The sequence below is a fragment of the Strigops habroptila genome, chromosome 6, assembly GCF_004027225.2.
Source record: "Strigops habroptila isolate Jane chromosome 6, bStrHab1.2.pri, whole genome shotgun sequence".
Lineage (NCBI taxonomy): Eukaryota > Metazoa > Chordata > Aves > Psittaciformes > Psittacidae > Strigops > Strigops habroptila.
The window spans coordinates 72,595,778-72,614,134 of NC_044282.2; positions in this window are offsets into that span (position 1 = coordinate 72,595,778).

The window sequence follows — 18,357 nt, forward strand, 5'->3', positions numbered from 1 at the left end:
CCTTGGGCTGGGTCACTGATTTGAGGTGGGCTGGACCATTTGGGCCTATTTCTCTCACTCTCAGTGATGGAGTCTGGGGATAGCTCCACAAACCCAAGCAAAGACAAATTAATTTAACAATATGAAGCAACTCTAGGCATTAGATGATTCACTATGTAGATACTGTTGTGACAGGCAGGCTGGTATCTACCAGGACCTACAAGAAGGATACTTGGCTAATGATTTGTGAGGCCTGCCCTGAGGACATCAAACAGGGATCAGGTCTTTCCAAGCTATCTTTTTGTTTCCTTTCTGTATAAATGGCAGACGGCATTAAATGTTTAAACATTTGCCACTGCAAGAATGAAAGCAAAATGTCATGACTCAGGATAGCCATTTTGCCTTTGTTGTGGTGCTTGTGCTGGGAAAGCATCCAAAACCAAGTTTGTCTTGTAAGAAATGATTTCAGCATCGGTCCCTTGGCAATTGTATTTTAAAACTAACACAGCCTAATAAACTTCCACTCATGAAACCATCAAAGTTGTGTCTACTAGCAGAACACTTGGGTCAATAAAAACACTCTACACACTCAGATTTGGGATTTTATTATTTTGCATTTATTGAGAAACAAATTGCAGAATAAAGTGGGGCCACAAATAAAATACTCCTATATAGTCAGAATAGAATACAAAATGTAATTAGGCAGCACATTGTTAAAAGTCACTACCAAAATGTAACAACACGGTGACACCAGCTGTAAGAGTCTAAGTGTATAATACATAATTGTCAGCTGTTGGGGAAAGATCTCACCCTGATAACGTATATTGAGATTGGATGTCTGTTTGTTAATGAGTGGTCTGAAAATACTTATGACTCCAGGATGCTTGACAGCTCTAACTGCAACATGGTGCCACACCGTCACAGAACAGCAAGTTAGAGGGAGTACAGCCAGAAAAGAAACCCTTTTTAGGAGTGAAGAAACAGGGATATTTATGTTTAAGAAATGTATTAAAATCACAGTTATCCAGATGTTAGTCGCTTATAATCAATAGATTGATTCGCTGTGACTGATTTCTATTAATTTAGATTTTACATGCACAATTTGGCTTTAAAGCTGGTTTTTCAGAGCTGTTTCTGATACCCTCAAGTTCATTTCTATGCAGAGGACTGAGGACAGGAGTCCTGCTCACTTGATCTTGGGCCAGAGCCACAGCAGCTTGATTCTGTGATTCTTGCCCACTTCTGCATATTCATGACCTCATTTACTCCCTCTTTGGGATATTCCTCCCTCAGCCTCATGCATGTAGCTCAGCTTGTGCAAAGCAGGAGCCTGAGACCTCAGGATGCCATTTGGTTTCCTTCAGGGCCATCACCTCCTGTGTATGGCACTGCTCACATGCAGACCTGGGCCCTGTTGGCTGCTGGACATAGCCACAACAGAAACATTGCTCACCCCCAGCATGTCACCACGCTCGCTTTCATAGCTTTATGCAAGAAGCCAATATTCAGAGCAAAGCTATATAAGTTGCACTAGCAGGTTGCACACCTTTTATTTCTGATCTGTGCTGCTTTTATTTTCTTGGTGAGAGATTCCGATGGCATTGTTAAGGTTATTCTGGATGCCACAAAAACTCCAGGTAGCATTTTGCAGTGAATTTCAAAATTCTCAAGCAGCGTTGTGCTGGTAAACTCAGATTTGAACTCCCATGGCATAGATTCTGTTCCCTCATTATCCCGTGTGTTGAGGAAGCTCAGCACAACCCATTGCGCCTTGTTTTCTCAGAGGGAGTGATTACATGTGGTGGAGTGAGTTTCTTTGTGTGTGTATGTGTGTGGCAGTCATATAAAAGCCAGCCTCTGTTATTTTTCAGAGTATTTGTAGCAGCTGCGGAGGAAATGTTTTTGTTGCTCCATGTTTTAGAAATGAGATTGAGAGGCTGTCGATGCCTCTGGAGACTCTGCTGGTGATGCTGACGTCTTCAGGTGGGCACCTCGCAGTGCCTGAGCTTGCTGCTGCCCAAGGAAGGAAGCAGGCAGTTGGCCTTCATCCCCTTCGCTCTGGCCCCAAACTCAGAAGGAATAGCGACTAGTTTAGACCTTAAATAGGTAAAAGAAAACATCCAGTTTTGCATTGCCATATACTTGCCGCTGCAGACAAAAACTGTGTTTATTGCCGTGCCACAGCAACCCGCAACACAGGGGTACTGGAAGTTTGTTTCCAGGTCATGTTTAGAGAGATGGCTCTAACCGAAAGGCAGGGAAGGCTTAGCTCTGTGCTGGCTGGAAACAGACTGAAACTCCTCTGGTGTCCCCGGCATCACAGCGGTTTTCTATGCACCACACCAAAACCTAGGGAGCTTCCCCAAAATAACAGAGGGTCTGGGCTCTTCTTTCTGCTTCCTTGCTGAGCCCCCTGGCCATTTCATTAGCAGACTTTGAATGGAAACTTTTGCAAGCTTTAATTACACAGGTGAAACCACCAGTTATCATGCTTCTAATATCAAGCACTTTTTTCTTTCTTGTTTTATTATACCAGACCTTGCTACCAGGCTGACCTATATACAGTATCCTGTCTTCTTTACTTTTCTCAATGCATGCTGTATTTATCCTGTAAATGTACATTTTCTCTTGGTTTTCTTTTAAAACACCATTTAACCATTGATGAGTCGAAGCAATTGCTGCAGAAATACTGGTACCAAAGTATGCTCAGGCTTGGTGCTTCTTCATCATTATGGTGCAGCAAATTTCCATCCCTGTTACCTGTCAGTGCCCTGACACATGGAACCTCTGCTCTATGGAGGTTGAGGGGTGCAGTTGAGTTAGCCTGGGCTTGGTACTGCTCAGTGAGCTGCAATGCAACCCCCTTAAGTGAGAAGTGTGCTGGAGCATTTGGGAACATCTTCTAAATGGAGGGGGGGTGCACTGGGGACCAGGGCCACCAGGGAGCAACTGCCTGGAAACTGCCTCCCTCCTCTCCTTCAGCCACTCAGTGCTTTTGTCTTGGACTGGTAGCTCTGCTCTGCTGCACCCATGGGATGGTCAGGGACACCGGAGCCTTAATGGGAAGTTGTCAGAACTAATTGTGCTTATGCCTTTGTAAGCTGTCAGAGGGGAAGATGTTAAACCCTCTGTGCAAGCTGGATGTGACAAGGGATGGACAGTGGTCTTCGGACCATTGCAACCCACTTCCTCTAATTTTTAGAATTCATATACTTTGTAATGCATTATTAATTTTCTTGGGAGTGATATGACTTTCAAGGCTATCAAGGGACTAATCTATTTTTTACGTGGAGTAGTGAAGGATTCTAGGTTTGTACAAATAAAATACTCCCTGGAAGCAATAGAACTGAAATGATATCTGCAAACATCACGGCTTTACCTCTCTTCTAAGCAAACACCAGAGTCTCTATAGAAAGTTAACACTTTAATTAGACAGACTTTCAAATGATGGTGGATGTCTGCTATTAAGTTAAAGCGTTTGTATCGTTTTGCATGAAGATTACTTTCTTTGTACAGGACTGAGATAGATATATTCAGGAAGAGACACCCAAATCCTTAGTTTAAAGGTATTTCGGAAACTCACATAATTAAACAATCACTGGAATTAGCTGAAATCCCAAAATTGGGTTGCTATGGGTATATGCTATGCTTAATTCTGGCTGATTGTTCCTTGCCTGCAAGGAAAATTATGTGTGGTTGCAGAGGTTTAAATATGCTTTTTTTCAGTGGAACTACAGGTATAATGATTTCATTGGTCTAAGTGTGGAGATAATTTTGGTTTTGGGATGTTAAACAGTAGTGGATATGTACACACTTATTTAATACAAAATCTGGTGGAAATAAACAAGATCCAGCTAATATTTATTTGGAAGTTGGGTTTGACCTCTAGAATCATGTTGCAGAAGGTTTAATGTACTGAATTGGGCTTCTTTTAATGTTTGAAAAAACAGCATGAGTGAAGTAAAACAGTCTTACTGAAGAGTCAAGTGCAGACGAGGAATGTGGTGTGATTAAAAGGTACCATTGCAAGAACAGTGAATGTTTTTTTAATGATTCACATATCATGGATATCCAGTTCACAATTCATCTATTTTTTCTTGGGTGCTATTAGCTACAAAGCCTAATATCGGCCTGTCTACTTTGGAGGGAAAACAATGTCCATCTTTTTACCTTCACTGTCTGTTTCCTTCTCTACACTATGTGAAATTGCTATGGCTGATATCAAATGTGTGTACCTCTGTGCAGAAATGTGACAACCTGGTAGGTGCAAGGGGCACTGGGAGCTCCAGTTGGTGCATCTGGTCTGCCAGGGTATACCTATGACACTGAGATAGCACTGAGTATCAAAGTAAGTCTCATTTAATCTCATTCTTCATTTGGATGAAGACACCTGGTCTGGCTGCAGAGTTTGAACCTTTCAGTATTAAACCCATGAATGTTCAGTGCTTATACTGAGGAGGTAGTTCAGCTACGTGCTCTCTGCACTTGCTAAGGGAAGAGCAAAATTTCTCCCCAGCCTCTAGGACCCGGCACCATCTGAACTTTTGCATATGTTGGAGAAATAGGCAGGAATCAGTCTGGCTTGTCATACATCTGTGAATGTCAGAGGTAACACACCTGAGAAAGGCAGGGCGGTGATGTTGCTTAGGGCTTTCTTCTTGGAGTCTGGACCATGTTTGGTGCATCCGAGAACAGGAGATGGAGGACGATGGGTCCAGGGATTTTCTGAGCCTGTGGTATAAATCAAAGCACCTTCCCAGCAGCTATAATCAGATCTGCTGTCATGTTCTTCTGCGGAACTACCTCTGTGGGCAGGAGCCTGTCTGGAGCAGATCCCCTGTCCATCTCATCAGACCCGGAATGAGAGAACAGGAATTGCCATGCAGTTCTTTTCAAGGCTGTTTCATGGTGCCAGGATTTGATCTGCCATCCTCTTAGCAGACTTCCCACAGCCAAAGCTTCATTATCTAACATTTGGGTGGTTACTGCCATATTCATGGCAGCTAAACATTATGTGCTTTAATGGTGGGCTTATGCTTGGCAGTGGCAGAGGGAGGCTGCTGTTCCACAGCACCATGTACCAGTATAGCTGAACAACTCCTTTTCATACTTTGCAGTCTAGCCTAGACCCTCATTGCATGGGGGTGGTTTGCCAAATGCTCCACTGACACAAAATAAGCCAGTGCAACTGATCACGGGAGGATACCTGCAGAGCAGGGGAATCCCTGAGTGATAACATCCAAAATCATGCTTTTATCCTTTGGGAGCTGGTGTGTGATAATGCCAGCCTCAAAAAATGGCTTCTTGGAGGTGTTGTGTTTAGTAATTGTTACAACCTTGAGCAGTTACAACCTTGAGCAGTTCTGCATAAACCAATGCTCTCTAAGGATCATGAAACACAAAGGTGGCTCCAAACCACCACTGCTTAGAGGGACAAGCAGTGACAAGCATTGCTCAAGCCTCAAGCGAGGATGTGTGCTGGGCACTTTCCACCCTTTGGTTCCCCTTCAGGGCCATATGGGAATCTCTGACCTCCTTTCTAGTTTTTGTGGTACAGGGTGTACACATTGCTCAAAAGCATAGAAAGTTTCAGAAGTTTTATGTTCTCTCCTGATGGGTCCTACCGTAAATGTCTGAGAGGGTCCCTTGGCTAGGTCTGTGCACAGGACAGTTCTTACAGCTGCTATGTCATGGTGTGTTATGGAGAGAGATGGAAGAGCAGAACCATCACAAAATCTCCAGTTCTACTGTGGTTCAAAGGAGACAGGTACCTGCCTGTCAAAACCTGAGAAAACCAGTTCTGAATGACAAAACAACCTCAAAGACTCCTCAATCAGTACCACGTTGTGAAGAAGGAACCCAAAGTTTGCTTAGGGCAGCAGCACGCCCCAAGCGTTCGCACCCAGCTCTGAAACTGACTTTGTCCATGGCCTTGGGTTAGTCACTTAACTCCCTGTGGTTCACTGAACTCCAAAGCAGAGATAACGATTCCTGCCTACCACGAGGTAGGTTGTGGCAGGATAAATTAGCTGTTGGCTTTTAAAGCACTTTAAAGATGTACTGCAAAGCATTAAGAGCACTTGTTTTTATGAAGACAGTATAGGTTAAATGATAATTCTGTGCTCTTGCTGAATTTGTTAGTTTTAAAGTGTGAGTGTTATGCTTCTACACTATGCTATTAATCCAAACAAATTACTAAGCCTTTGTATTGTATGTGAGAAAGCTGATGAATTTACCTTTCTACAGCTGTAAATGCAATGGAAAGGATTTGAACTTCCCTTCTCACCTCAAAGCCTCTGGCAAACTGGTCACTGACATAATAAATATTCAGCATTTAATAATGCTTCACTTTTCCTCTTTAAACCATTAGTTGTTTCCTGCTTCACTAAGAAGAACTTCAAATTCAATTCATTAACATTTCTTTAAATAGCCCTCTTAACAATGCCGGTTTGCTTTCCTTGTTATGTTCTGTCACTAATAGCGGTTTTTACTTCTAACCTGTTATTAATTAGAAATAAAGACTGGATCTCTTCATTTCTGAATTAGTTTTAGTGCCTCTTTTCGTCTGAAGAGGATCTATGTTTTTTTAAGCCTAGCATTTCACCTTATAGAATGATTCTTGGGGTAAATAATTCAGCTGGTCAGAGAGAGTGCACTTCTCTCCACCTGCAGCAGCCAGCCCGGCGGCAGGCAGCGAGGCATGCCAAATCCCAGGCAAAGAGGAGCACAGCTGCATGAAACTTTCATTAGGGCCATGGAGGTAAGAGCCCGCTTCTCCTCGATGCCTTTGGTGTGACCTCCGGGGCTGTCTGTGACCGCCAGTGCTGGCAGGGCACCACTCCACACTTCCCTAGCGTCTGTACCATGAAGAGGTGCAGTGTCTCAGCCACCCTCATCTATTCTTTCCCAACTTCAAAGTGTTGCAGCTCGGTCTATAATTACCCTTGAGGTATTTCAGACTCGAAGCGACACTAGGGAAATTGCACTTCCCGATAATGGTAGTCCAGAGTTGTGTTTAATCAATTATGGAGCTGGTCATGAGACTGGCTTTTTAGTTACAAGGATTTTAAGGTCAGCCCCTTACGCCCTTTAAGGCCAGCCCCTCATGCCCTGGCTGAGGAGAGCAACACCACCAAATTAAAGAAACACTATCCATTTGATGTAGCTTAATCTAGGTTTTACCTGCTTAATTAAAACCACGCTGCCAATACCCACTTCTTCCTCCATGCTCTAAACAGCTGGTCGAATGCCATGCTGTAATTTCCTAAGCAAAACTGCTTAAGTTAGGTGGAGCTGCAACACTAATTTTTACGGATATAAACAGATCTGCTCAGCAGCAGTGTCTCCAGATTTGTGGGAGCTGGTGGCAGTGCTGTAGCGCAGGGCTTGGAGGTGTGCGGATGCTGGAGAGGAAATGCGAGCCGAGCTGGGAATTGCAAACACGCAGCCTCACTAACTCGCTTTGAAAGATACATGACAGCCAAAAGCTTTGCTCCTCAGAAGTAATGGAGTTGTCCAGGGTGTACACGGGTGCAGGGGCTGAGGGAGTTCCAGTGGAATAAATTCAGATGATGCTAGCTCGCCAGATACTGTAGTAGCTGGTGGTGGGAAGGTTTTGCTTTGGGAAGCTTGTAATGGTGCTTCAGGCCAGCCAAGGTTAAGTGATGGTGTATGCCTGTCCTTACAGATTCAATGTGGCGGGTTGTGGTGATAAGCTGGCAGCATGGCTGTGCTGGGAAGGAGAGGAGCATTCAGGGTGAGGGAACCCGTCCACAGGGCTTATGAAACCTGTCGTGTTTCATGCATTGAGCTCACATAAGCTACGTGACTAGGCTGGCTTTCCCTGAACCTGGGATGACTCCTCTCTATCTCCTGATTTCCATGGCCTCGCTCCCTCCTGCCAGGGAGCACAGAGCCCCTTCCTTCTCTCCATGCCTTTGGGTGCCTATTTGCAGGCAGGCAGGAAGAAGGATGTGGAGAGGTGCAGGGGGACCAGGCCATGTGTATGCTGGTGAGGAGCAGACATTGCAGCACTCTTAAAGGTTTACAGCGAGGCTGGGTACTTGCTGGTGTCTTTGAGGCTTTGGGCAACCTTTGCAAGGCTGAGGATGTTGCCAGATGTTTGTCCTTCTGGTTGGCTGCGTGTACACTTAATGACCACTGAACTACCCAAACAACTGCTGTTAGAAGAGAATCCATGCATTGTTTTGCCTTCTCCGTCTCTTCGCCTGCTTTCCAACACACTGGATCCTTGTCTATCCAAATTCTCCTTCCTACAAATCTCCAGCTGCTTTTCAGCAATACTTAGCAAGCCTCCCAATGCACTCTGCTTGCCTGCTGGTTCTCTTTGGGAAGCCTCAGGAAACCTCAGTCATTGGTAGTTTCCATCAAGCATGAGGTACAACTTTGATGCTATTTCAGATTCGCTTCACTTGAGGGAGAGGAGATCTTTCAAAATTGAAAACATCTTACGAAGTCATACATTACTTTGGTTCCTCCTGTGCCTGCCAGCTCTTTGCCTGTGATGCCAGTTTGTTGCAGAAATATTGTATCTGAAATCAAGATGTCCAGGAGAGTTGATAATACGTGAGGAAGTATTGATTGATATATACATTTATACCTCTTTTACAAATTCTTCTTTCTCAGACAGCATTATAAATAATTGTCCCAGAAGAAGGCAGCTGTGACTACGTGATGTACTTACATGGCTACAAGGAGGATATCTGTCTGTAGTATGGAAGGTAGGTTATTCCTTAGGCCTTTTCTCTCTCCTCTAATTTTAGACTAGTAGCACCATGCAGGAGGAGTTGTTGTTCCTACTCATACAAAGCTGTCTTGTTGGGAATCACTTGTTGCCCTAACCTAGTTTCAGTTATTCTATTAATACACCACTGGAGTCTGGCTGGAGTAGAGAGTCCTCTGTGGACAGGCCAGTAGCAATGTCTCTCTCCTGGAGCAATTATAGGAGAAGTGGTACAGAGATGATAATTCAGATTAAAGTGATCAGAAGGGGACAGTCGAGAGAAAAAGAACCACTGGGGGAAAGTCAAGTTGGAGCTCAAACCTGTATCCCCTGAACTAATGGGGGCTCAGTGGATGATATGATTCCTTAATGAAAAAAGTACCTCACCAGCACACTCCCAGACTGTTCTTGGGGAAAAAAATAGCCCTTACGGTAGCAAAATTGAACTTCTGAATCAATTCTTCTCACATAATTCACATGTGAGCAGTCATGAGTCCCCTCTCAAGCAAAGCTTTAGTATTAACACTGATGCAGTGGCGACTTTATAACAGTCTTCCAGTACCTAAAGGGGACCTACAAGAAACCTGGAGAGGGACTTTTGGCAAGGGCATGTAGTGACAGGACAAGGGGAATGGCTTTAACCTGCCACAGAGGAGATTGAGATTAGACATTAGGAAAAAATCTTCCCTGTGAAGATGGTGGGACACTGGCACAGGGTGCCCAGAGAGGCTGTGGCTGCCCCATCCCTGGCAGTGTCCAAGGCCAGGTTGGACACAGGGCTTGGAGCAACCTGCTCTAGTGGAAGGTGTCCCTGCCTGTGGCAGGGGGTTGGAACTGGATGAGCTTTAAGGTCTATTCCAACCCAAACCAGTCTGTGATTCTAGGCCTATTTCTGTATCAGTTGGGGTGCTTGCTGCTGCAGCATGCCCTGGGTCCAGGCGTGGGCTTTACCAGCATAAGCAGATTGGTTTTAGCCTGGATAAGTTCTGTGATCATGTTCACCATATCATTGCACATGTGCTTGTGCTGTGTTAATGCACTCATGGAGCTCCGGTGTGTGTTGCTTCATTGCTGATTAGGCAGATGGACTGATACGAGACCAGTCCCCCGAGTGCTGCTTCCAAACCAGTGATTTAGCTGTGTAACTCTCTGTAATGAAACTTCTTGAGAATGGCAGCCTGGGCTGTCCTGTGGAATTCGGGATATGTTATTTTTGTTCTGAGGACATTTTTAAAGGGTTTTAATTATGTGCATGGTTAATAGATGTCATGCTATCCATCTTCAGTCATGCATACACATGCGGTGTGCTGCTCAGGTGCCCACTGGCCCAGAGTGAGGATGATGTGCAGCCATATTTGTGGCATATAATTACTTAGCTTGTTTTTGAGGTGAGCACAGGAAGAGATTGTTCCCACCACACCAACAGTTCCTGTATGACGGACCAACGCACAGAGTATGTGAATCTTTAATGTGTTTGCAGCTGAGAGCGGAAGCGGCTGCTGCCCTCTTTGCGGTCAGTTCTACTGTCTTAATTTGCTCTGACATCAAATTAGTTTCCCACCATCTTCTTTCCTCATACAAAGCAGGGATAAAGATCGTTACCGTAGAAAATGAAGGTGTCAGAATTAAGGGTTCAGGCCTGAAACATGAGGGAATGGGATCATTCTGTTTTCTTGGGTTTTGCAAAGCTATTTGTTTTACAAGCCATTTCCTACTTATCCCAAATCTTGAGGTGGTGGCTCCTGAGGAGGTTCAGTGTGTTGAGGTGGGAGTGTACCTCCCTGGTTGTTCAGATTGCAGTGGGAAATGCCAGCTCCAGCAGCAGGTGAATGAGTGAGTCACAAAACTCTCACTGCTTACTTTTGGGATTCTAATTCTTACTCCACTTAGGAAAAAACCCTTCCCATTGCATGCTACTTAGGGAACATGTCTTGGAGTGTGCTCCTCAGATTTGGCTTCAGGTTATGAACACAGTATGGCACCAGCCCAGAATTTCCTGTGCAAGTGCACGAGAGAGGTGTGATAATACATGTTTCTTCCCCCAAATTTGTATTTCTCTCCCTGTACTTTCTGTTTCAGTTTTTATGTTGTTGTTTTTCCTCGTTGACCACCGGCTATGACCATATGGCTTCTCTTCTGTTTTCCTCTGTGTCTTCTACCCCCCTGCTCTGAACATATTATAATGTTCATGAGACATTTTAATATCAGTTCTGGTCTTGCCTAGCAGCATAAAACATCTTGTGTATTTGCATTTTTTAGTTTAATCATTATCTTAATATTTTTGGGCGGTAGCCACAGAATCTTTTTCTCTGTCTCATCTTTAAAGCAACAGTTTGTGCTTTTCCCTACCATACCCCCGCTATTACACTTGCTTTAAACCCATAGCTAAGTACTGGTTTTGAAAGACGAGATGACAGTAAGCCTGTCTGTAAGACATAGAATCATAGAATCATAGAATGGTTTGGGTTGGAAAGGACCTTAAGATCATCCAGTTCCAACCCCCTGCCATGGGCAGGGACACCTCACTCCAGACCATCTCACCCAAGGCTCTGACCAACCTGGCCTCGAACACTGCCAGGGATGGGGCATTCACCACTTCTTTGGGCAGCCTGTTCCAGTGCCTCACCACCCTCACAGTAAAGAACTTCTTCCTTATATCTAATGTTTCAGAAGCTCTTATTACTCCAGCCATCTTTGGAGCAGGCCTTCAAGATTGACATTTATTAGTCAGAAAGAGCTATAAGGCTATAGCTAGGAACACCTGGAAATATAACTCCTGTGGAGGGATGATCTGGTGTTAAGCAAGTCCTGAAGACTAAAATAATCCTGGGAAGCCTTGAGTTACAGGAAAACCCTCCTTTTTTTGCACTCTGGCTATGGCAGACTCATTACTTCTTTTATTTAATGTCAGTTATATCTTTAGCGATACAGTCAAGAGATGAAGTGGTCTCATTACCAGAAACCCCTTCTTTTTTCCTCAAATCCAGTTGGACTTCTCTGGTCTTTGGGTTAAATTCAGTCCTGATGCAACTGCTGTTACTTTGGGGGTAGTTACACCAGTTGTGCCTGGTCTAGGTTTGGTCCTGAATGTCAAACTCACTGTTAGCATCTTGGGATTACCTCATGATCTCCTTTGTAATCCTTTTACAAACATATTTTCTTTTCAGCTCATGAAAACCTAATTAGTGGTGTTTTCAGTAAATAGGAATACCTGTATTGAAAGTACTTTTTCAAATACAGATTTGCCATGACCTAGCATTAGTTTGACCTTCCATAGCATCTCTCAGCAAATTATTTTGCTCACATCGATTAATCAAACTTCATAGCGTTTACCATGTAAGTAAAACTTTGTTATTCTAGGTCAGAAACAAAAAGGTTGAGGGTCAGAAAATTTTGCAAAATCACTGGAAGATCGGAAAATATAGCTAAGCTGTCCTAGCTTTTAGACCTCTCTATATTTCCAAGACCTTTTCCTTGGCATAGGTATTACCCAGATGCTTTCCTTACTGACATTCCTGTTCTCCAATACCACGGTCTCATTGTCTTTCCCTTGTTTGTCTTCCCTTAACCTTCAGCCTTAAATATTCCAAAGCATTTGCCTTTACTGTCCTGCCAAAATCTGAGAAAGGGAGAAAACCATAGACACTGCCCCAGCTGAGTTGCTGAGCTGTTGGGAAGGAGTAAGCACTCTGGAGCCTGAGGAAACACCGCATCATGTCTACAATGGCCAAACCAGAGAGGTCCTCTGCAGCAAAGGAAGTGACTACTTCCACTTGTTTCTGCTCAGGCTAAAACTGACATGCCTTTACTTTGGAAACACCTTTAAAAATGCAAGGGTAGGAGCAGGGAAGGAAGAAGCTGTGGTGACTTTTTAGTGCTCTATATTAATGTAGATATTTTACCCCTGTAAAAGGGATGAGCTGTAAAAGGGGAAGACAATGCCAGCATTTGCAGGTACACAGGGTACACAAACCTGCTCAGCACCCAGCTGGCTGGGGCATGCTGTGGAGCATAAACCTGCCTCTTCTTCCCCAGTGATGCCAGCATCATGCAACGCTGAGATTCAAAACACCAGTACCAAAACTACTGCATCTTCTCTAATATTACCTCCCACCAAAATCTGTTGCGATAGCCACCAACTGCAATGAAACTCCCTTTTCCCTTTTAGTTGTTACTCACTGTTCTTCAGTGGTGAGTTCTTATTTAGAGAGAGATCTGGCTTCAATTATTTAGATAAAGATGCTGGGTAGAATTCCATACCAGACAGGCTGGGCTGACTTGTCACAATCTTTTAGGATTGCCTTTCTTTTTGTTTGAGGAACCTCAATTTTTTTTTCCCCTCAGAGAAAATAATTCATAATCATAAATGAGTACTTGGAAAATGTCACCTCAAGGTACTACAGATGAGGCCTTTCAGGCTTGTGAAGCTAAAGAGGAGTTAGCTAATGTGACATTCTTTTCTTTGCTCATTTGTTTTCTCTTTGCAGAACAAGGGCTCCTGCTTCATTCAAAAGGAGAGAAGAGCATTTTAACCAGCTATGTAGAGAAAGTGATACTGTTCAGTTGTGCTTAGTTACCCCATCTCTGGGTTTTGTATATGTTCCATGATAATCTACAGTCAAAACAAAATTATACTTCTCCTCTTTTATGTATTTGAGGCTTTTTTCCCCCCATATCTACTGTCTTTAAGATAAACAAGCCTCTTGTTCATATGACTGGATTATGAAAGATGCTTCTTCATGGATTATGAACTTGCTTTAAACTTCTTCCTTTTCTGTAACACAATTCTAACTCCTCAGCTCACTCCCCTGCCACTGAAAACTCTGATTTTGTATCTTTAGTGAAATACATTGAATTAAGAATGTTTTCTTTTTCTCATTTGTTTTTATTTCCATGTGCTGACAGTAACTGTTTTCTAAGGGATTGATTCAAAGGTCATATAAGTCAATCGAATTTGGATTACAAATCATAGAGAACAGAACTGGAAGGGGGATATCAAGAGATCAACTGATCCAAACAAGACCTATTGTATCTATTTAGTTTCTGACAGATGTTTCTTTAAGGTGTCCAGTCACTATTTTTACTCCTAAAAGAATTTCCAAGCACCCAACTGATTTTCCCTTTCTGTCCATTGTTTCATGTCCTGTCCACTGTGGGCAGAGAGAAAAAAGCAGTTCCCTTCCTCTTGGAAGGAATCTTCTGTACACTTGAATTTTCTTATCTTCCTCAGTTTATTTTCTTGAGGATCAACACCCCATTTGTTCAGGTGTCCCCACATGGTTTATGTTTCTCTCATGTGAGTTCTAGCTGTTGGATGTCTGTCTTTGACTCCTAGCCCTCAAAAGTGTACGCAGAAGCCCACCTGACTGTAGAGAGAGGTGCTGGTGGAAGACACACAAGGTGGCTTGGGGCTTTGCTTCTTGGTCTGCTCATAGCTGCTGCTTCAGATTAAGGCTCCTTTAAATTATGCCTGAAGCAATCAGTCATGTTAAAATATTCCAGAAGCCAAAGTCTGCCTGTGTGTGGGAAACCTAGACACATGCTTTATAGCGTTGGCCAAGGGAGATGGCATAGGGCTTCTGGCACCTGGGAATTAGCCTGTCAATTAGATCTTTCATTGGTGGAGCATAAAATGCTCCCCCCACAATGTATTTTCTATAACTTAGTTGTTGATAGCTTGCAAATATCTTAGTGCTATCCCTTAAGCACTTCTGAGGGAATGTTCATCACCTGGTTTTCTTCAAATGACTTCAGAAAGACCAAAGGGGAGCTGACATAACAAATCATAGAGTAAAGCAGATTATTAGAAGCAAGAAGGCATCCTTCAAAATGCTGAAGTTGTGTGTTCAAGAAAGAAAAGGGAGGACAAGGCTCACAAATCTTTAGGAGCCCTTTGAAGGAGTCCCCAGGCAAATGAACAAAGAGATCTGGGTGATATGCTCCTCAGGGAATGCACAAAGGCATTTGAAAAAGTGCTTCACCCAAGGGTCTTACAGGAAATAACCTCCATCAGTTTCTCGCATGGGTAAATAATTGTTTAAAAGATGGGAAACAACAGCGAGGAATAGAGGTGATTTCCACAGCAGAGCCTTGCAGAGGTCTGTGCTGCAGCCCACGTTGTTTGGTATTTTCATGAATGCTCTAAAAAACCAGGGTGAGCAATAAGACAAGAAGTTTGGAGGTGAATGCCAACTTATTCAAGATAATAAAGGCAAGGGCTGACTGCAAAGAACCGAGGAAGTGCCTTTTCATACCGCGTCCCTGAGCGGTAGAGTGGGAGATAAAATTCAGTGTGGATATAAGAGAGGAAGAGAGGTGGGGTGAAAGTCCCAGTGTTGCATTGATGATGATGGGAATGGAATTGAATACTATCACTTGGAGAAAAAAAGATGTGGTTATAACATTGTGCTTTGAAAGCATCACCTCAGTGCTTAGTATTTGTTAAAAAAAAAAAGCAGACTTACTGTTAGGAGCTATTAGTAAAGTAATACAAAACAAAAGAGGAGACACAAAAGAGAAGACTCTCTTCAGCACTTTAGACATCCATGCTTTGCCCACATCTTGAATACTTGGTTCAGTTCCAGCACTTCAGACACAGCAGGAGTGGAAAAGGCATGGAAAATGAGTGATTAGAGTCAGAGAATAGCGGCTTTGTATGAAGAATCATAAAATAGTCTAGAATTCTTTAGCCTAGGAAAGAGATGAGGGCATATGACAGGGGGGTGTAAAGTGATAACTACCAGCATCGAGATGAAGAACGAGGAATGACGGTTCATTGTTTCTTCTAATGCAAAGTAAAGGAACATCAAAGCTGCTGACTAAGGCTTCAAAGCAAACAAGAAGTGTTGCTGCATCATGGCACACATAGCACCCACAAGGAACAACTTTCTGTAGGATGTTGTGGGTGATGACAATTTTCAGATGTTTAAAAAGTGGCTGCTCAGATTTATGGGAGAAAAGATTTATCAAGGACTGTTATATGCAAAGACACTATCTCTGCCTCAGAGAATCTATGCACTACAAATTGCCAGCAGCTGGAAGAGTGTTCAGGGAAGTATTATTGTATAGGCTGGTTCTGTTCTCCTCCTCTTCCCTGGGTATCTGCTGTTTGTGACTGTTGGAGACAAGTCACTGGGTTTGCCTTTGGTCTGATGTTGCTGCTATGTTCACTCTGTCATTCTCACAAATGTTCAGCCATTGTGGCTCTTACTAGTTTTGATGGATTATTTTCAGCGGTCAAAGCCAATTGTCCAGTCACTCTCAGAGAAATCCAGCCAGGATAATGAGATCTGGCAATTTCAGGACTGTAGCAATATAACCTAGAAGTAAAAGAATAAAATACTGCTGCAAAAGTCTCAGTCCCCTTTAAAGGAGTAGTAGGAGGGGAAAAAAAATGCACCTAAACAGTCATATATCAGAGCGGCATGTAAAATGTCCAGCTGAGGAGTGTTATTAATGAAGTGGTGAACTTTAAGTCCATGCATAACATGCCTCCAGTAGGAAGGTTCTGATTTCCAATGCCTGGGATAATCTAGCAAAATCCGAGCCATATCTTTAATGAACAAGGTAGGCTATCAATCAATGCGGAGATGACACGAGCATTTCATACCAACCCAAAAACCAACACCCTCCCCTCCCCAAAACCAAGGCCATTGCAATGCCTCCCAAGGCTGCCCGTCCTCGTCAGGCAGGCAGAGAGTCATGAATCTGCATGTGACTGTTAAAGGCAGAGCTGCTACTAAGTAGGTGGTAGTTATTTTTAGCAAGTAGTTTAAATTGTTCCGATATTGAATCTGCACCGTGCAGGGGTAACATCTTTAAAATGCAATTCTATGGTAGGTGGCAACAATCAAGCTGAATTACTGACAATGTAAGGAAATGAAAAGTCAAACTGCTGACCATGTGTATTTTATGGTATTTAATTAAAAGGAGATAACATAGTGTGAATGAACCACAAATCAGATAAAAATGGCAGTATATTCTCATATTTAACACATATTTGACTTGTGGTTGCTTGACAATTTACCAGAACAGGTCTATGACGGTCTCCAAATATAAAATCAGGAGTGTAATTAAAAATACTGCGGGGAAGAAGCAATATTCAGTTCAACCCTGAACTACGTTAATCACAGCCACAGCTGTATCACTTCCATTCCCTTTAACAAGAACCTCATTTCTTTCTTTTTTTTTTTTTTTACTCTCTTTTTAATAAAAGAAGAAAAAAAAAAAAGTCCAGGCTTTTGCTAAATCAGAATGTCAGGTTTAAAAAGTTCAGTGTGTGTTATGTGGTGTGGGAAGGAGAAGCGGGTAGCAAAGGCAGAGCACAGGGTAGTCGGTTGATGAGGAGCTGCCTTGGCTTGGGACTCAGACTGTGGCTCCTCTTCTGCTTTTGGCACAGGCTTGTGCTGTGACCTTGAGAGATTTATTTATTGCAGCTTGTGCCACAGCTCCTTCCCCCGTAAAGCAGAGCTATCCTTGCCTTCTCTCCTTGTCCTGTGCTTGGCTAATACTCAGGAGAGCAGAGCCTTGATCTCAGCTGGCCACTTCTGCAATAACCCCCATGTTTCAGGGGCATCTTCTCCCATACCAGCCTATACACGTGTGCTGCCTGCTTGCTCCTGCCAGCCTACCACAAGCAAGGGAACAAGTTGGATTCGGCCTCTCACCGGCTTTTCTTTTGTTAGTTCTCTCATTGAAAGTATTGCAACCTAAAATCTGTGAGGCGCTACTGGGCACACAGAGTGGTGTTACTGGTGCTCCCCTGTCCCACAGGGAGGTACCTCTCACAGCCTGACAAAGAAGAGGTGAATCCCTGTGTGTCTCTTCACTATAACTTGGCTAAAAAGCCTCAAGTTCTTGCAACTCCAGCTGAAGAGACAGCTCTTAGAGAATGAGTGTTTAGTCTTCCCTTGTTTGATGTCTGTCAGCACAGCTTTCAGACAAAATAAATAAAGTTAGGCTCTCCAGTCAAAGGGAGAAGAGGGCAAAAGAGAGTTCAGGCTTCCTGTGCTCGCCTTTAGGATCCTCACAGGTGGTGCCTGCCAACTTCCCAGCTCCACTCTCTGCCCCCCTGGCTACCAAATGCTGTTTTCTGCCGTTGGAAGCCCAAAGCTGTTTGGTTTTCCCCACCTATCTGTATTGCCTCCTTGTTTTCACCAGACTATGTAAATGTGTTGCTGTGTGACAGACTTCGGAGGAAGAACCTCCCCTACAGGTCAGTGTGAGGAGTTTTTCCAGGTGACTCCTTCTCCTGGAAATCCTTAGGAATCAGGGTATAAAACCCAAGGAAAATTAATTCATCCGCATTCAATGTTTTGCTACTTCTTGCAACCTGACAGTTGAGTTTTGCATGTTTCTGTTCAGTGTATCATTGTACTACTGGGGATCCCTATGGCATCCTGGGGTTTGAGCACAAAGGAGCTGTGTTTGGGAGAAGGACTAGATAACCTTTCTTTTGGTGGAAGAATTCATGAAAGGATTTCCATGTTGCAATTCCCATTTCTCCCTCTCTTTGGTGGGTTACAGCTGGCTAGGAGAGAGTGGGAATTAGGTTCTGGTAGCAGGATCCTATTGTCTAAATCTCGCTGCTATTATTTTTTACTGTGGGGAAACATCAGATGACATGCAATTGCAGT